This window comes from Octopus bimaculoides, chromosome 21, assembly GCF_001194135.2.
Source record: "Octopus bimaculoides isolate UCB-OBI-ISO-001 chromosome 21, ASM119413v2, whole genome shotgun sequence".
Classification (NCBI taxonomy): domain Eukaryota; kingdom Metazoa; phylum Mollusca; class Cephalopoda; order Octopoda; family Octopodidae; genus Octopus; species Octopus bimaculoides.
Window position 1 is genome coordinate 32,546,508 of NC_069001.1, and position 3,871 is coordinate 32,550,378.

At 31.2% G+C, this 3,871-nt stretch overlaps 2 protein-coding genes across 7 annotated transcripts in view; one reads left to right on the forward strand and one right to left on the reverse strand.

Moving 5' to 3' along the window:
* The window catches only part of LOC106882014 (uncharacterized), a 59,604-nt gene extending 56,141 nt beyond the window's left edge, over positions 1 to 3,463 (reverse strand). Inside the window, exon 1 of the mRNA XM_014932563.2 lies at positions 3,315 to 3,463. The gene's annotated coding sequence lies outside the window, so the exon portion shown is untranslated. The remainder of the gene's footprint in view (positions 1 to 3,314) is intronic.
* A 238-nt stretch (positions 3,464 to 3,701) lies between these two features.
* The window catches only part of LOC106882013 (epsin-2), a 102,038-nt gene continuing 101,868 nt past the window's right edge, over positions 3,702 to 3,871 (forward strand). For 5 of the 6 annotated variants that reach the window (XM_014932556.2, XM_014932561.2, XM_014932559.2 and 2 more), the window contains exon 1: positions 3,702 to 3,839. The gene's annotated coding sequence lies outside the window, so the exon portion shown is untranslated. The remainder of the gene's footprint in view (positions 3,840 to 3,871) is intronic. The other variant, XM_014932558.2, reaches the window with a different exon arrangement.

Here is a 3,871-nt window from a genome sequence, read left to right on the forward strand (position 1 = left end):
ATATACATACACTATATTGTTTTCTCTCTCTCTCTCTCTCTCTATATATATATATATATATAGAGAGAGAGAGAGAGAAGGCTTCTATCACAGATAGAGACGGAATAGAGAGAAGAAAGAAATGGCATAGATAGGGAAGTGCGTGCTACAAAGATTATGGTAGCATGAGAAAAAAAGGACGGAAGAAAGGTGAGCTATTGAAGAGGAAATAAATGCATTACCAGACAGAGCGACGCAGTATTGGAATGAAAAAGAGTGACTGAGAGAAGAAAGAAATGATTAGTCACTAGATAGAGAGGTAAATAGGTAAAGGTGAAAATGAAAGAACACGATCACATGCACTAACAAAAACACGAAGCTTTTGAGTGGTTAGCCAAACCAGGGACATAAAAAAAGGTATTAGGATATTTGGTATGGATACTGGGAGCAGAAATAATTTGGTTTAGATATGAAATGTTATAGAAATGGTTAAGAGAGTTTATAGAATGGCGAATAAATATATTCAGTTACAGAAAAGAGAAACGCAATAATCTGTCTCTCTCTCTCTCTCCTTATATATATATATATATATATATATATATATATATATATATATATATATATATATATATATATACACACACACACACACACAAACATACACAGGTTCGTATATATACATATATATATGCTTGTACATACATACAGTATTTCAAGATTAACTGTCTACAGAACAAAATTAAATAAAATTAATCAATTTAGTAAAAAAAAAAAAGATTAATAAATCAAACTACTATTGTTATTGTAGATGATGTTGATAACGATCTATGAGAATGTGTGTGCATATGTTTGTGTGCATATGTTTGTGTGTGTGTGTGTGTGTTTAAAGCTTGACAATTAGTGCGTGACCAACATTGACAATTCTATTTTCAAACAAAATTACAAAGGCGTAAGTCCCTTCATCAAACATATCATCATTATCGCTGGTTTGTCACGAGTCAACGATGAAGTAATGAACTACCGGGTTGCTCGACCTGCTAGAAATAGCAGTAAAAATTCACTTCTACCATCTTAAGAAATGACACGTTGAAACAATGCAATCACACACACACACAGAGGATAGGATGGTCACAGGTGGAACATCTCTTGAGCGTAGATCGGTTCGATCAGGGTTTACCTGTAGAGTCTGACACTAACACTCGCGCCATGTCCAATATAATGTGAGGCAAATTCACAACGATTAGGCTATCCATAACACACACACATCGCATAATATATATATATATATATATATGGGAGAATATACAAATAATAACAACAGACGAGGACAGGTGGTGTAAATAACAAAAGTATATATTAGTATGACGCTCGGGAATACGGAAAGTCTTTGACGTTTCGAGCTACGCTCTTCAACAGAAAGAATACGGAGACAAGGAGAAAAACACGTACATACATACATACAAATAAAAACATGCATACAGAGACATACATAGGTACATACAGACACACAAGCATACATACACATTATAACGACAGGTATACACAAATATATATATAGACACAGGCATACGTACACATCTATAGACAGACACACATGCGTTCAGACACACATGCGTTCAGACACACATGCGTTCAGACACACATGCGTTCAGACACACACACGCACACCAAGTAACAGCCACCTTTATGTTTGTAATTAAATTTTCACCTGTTCCTTTCTTGTTCAAATTTAACCCCTACTACTTGTCATCACCTTTAGACAGACAGGATCACGTTAAGAAAATGTTACACGCATAATCTATCGATCCATCTACTCTGGAGTAAAATAAATAAATACGAAATACCCTACATATAACATAATAAAAAACTAAAGAATACATTTAAATAGAATCACCAAGCAAAGCAGAAATCTCACAGGTTGGGTTCAAGGATTATTGTTATTATTATTATTTGTAACAATCACAATATAATAACAAAAAAAGTGAAAAAGAAAGAACTTGTCATGAAGTAATCTCATCGGTGAAGCAAATGTGACAATTCATTTGAAGAAAGAAAAGAGAGAAGACCAAGGGAATGTTTGTTTTACCTTTTCTTTTCTTTTTTTTTTTGCTTTTTGTTATTTTGAAAGTACGTTTATTACTTTAAGAATAATAAAAATCCAATTAATATAAACAATAAATTACAATTCAGTGAGAAAGATTAAAGAAATCAGAAATAGCGGTTGCTGAGAATATTGAAGTCTTTCTGCTTAAGTATAATATCTTACTTTGGTTCTTTTGAAAGTATATTTTTACTTTGAGATTAAATAAAGATCTAATCAATATAAAGTACTAAATTGAAATTTAATAAGATTTCAAAAAATGAGAAATAGTTGTTGAAAATATTGAAGTCTTACTGTTTGTATATTATATTTTTCTTTTTCTTTGTTCTTCTAAAAGTGTAGTTTTTACTTTAAGATTTATAATTATCTAATTAATATAAGTAAATTAGAATTCAGTAAGAAAGGCGTAAATAAATAAGAAGTAGTTGTCGCGAAACTGAAGTCTTACTGTTTGCATATTATTATTGTCATTATTCGGAAAAGACACCTGTCGCAAATATGAAATCAAAATTAGTCAAGTTTTTTTTTTTTATTATCGAGGAAAACAAAAATAAAAATAATTAGGAAATCGAGAAGTGCAAGTGATATGAAAAACACTTGCAGAAAATATTAGCACTGGAACGGCTGAATTGATTATCATTATTATTTATTATGCTTTTTTCTTCCTCTTAATTATCGATCAGCAAGCACGATCAGAAATAAGTGATCCGATCAGGAAAAAAGAAAAAAAGGTAATCGTATTTTCTCAATTAAAAAAATTAACTTACTATTAATATTATAATTATTATGCTTTTTTTTGTTTGTTTTTGTCAATATCGATCAGCAATGATCATTAGATATAGGTGATCAGATTAGAACAAATCAAGAAAAGTAAAATAGGTGATCGTAGTTCTAAGATTGAAAAAAAAAACAACATTAACTTATTATTATTATTATTTATGCTTTTTTTTAAAAAAAAAAGGTTCTTGTTAATATCGATCAGCAAACACAATAAGAAATAGGTGATCAGATGAGGAAAATATATATATATAGGTAACCTTAGTACCTAATTAAAAAAAAAAATTAATTTGTTATGGTGTTGCAGTATATAAACATACACAAACAAACATTCAATCAAGAGAATATATACATTTACAAGATAGTATATAGTTAGATTTAGAAAAAAAAAGTTATTAGTGTTAAGAGGAAAAAGTGTGGATTCTATTAAGTGTGTCCATTCATTAAAATAAGTTACCTTATTGTAGTTTTGGTTGCATCAGTCAGCATCAAGACGACGTTACACATCTCCACCTGCAACTGGCATCGGACAAGGTGCAGCACTGCACGTTGCTTCCGACATACGGGTTCTTTTTGCCTTGGCTCTTACTACAAACGCACTACCTCCCCCGTTTGAGCTCTAACACATACTATATCCAAGCAGAAATTTTTACAGTTTTGTTTGTTTGTTACTTTTTTTTTTTTCCAGAAATGACCCTGTTATTTTAATTTTATTTGCAAAATGCGTTAAACGATTTTCAGAAATTAATTCTACACTGTTGATCTCGTTGATATTTTTTCGTTGTATTAAGTTAAATTTTTGAGAAATTATGCGGACTTTTCCCACCAACTGTTGCTGTTCTTTTTAATTTGCATCCTCGCTGCTGTTGGTTGGCAAAACAGGAAGCTGTCGTCGCCATTTTTAGACAAGGCAGTCGTAGATTGGAATTTCCTGCTGAGGAAAAAAGAAACAAGCAAAACTTTACTTGAATTTTTGTAGCCGGTAAGTTGGGCTGTTTTTCACGTCTCTCAATG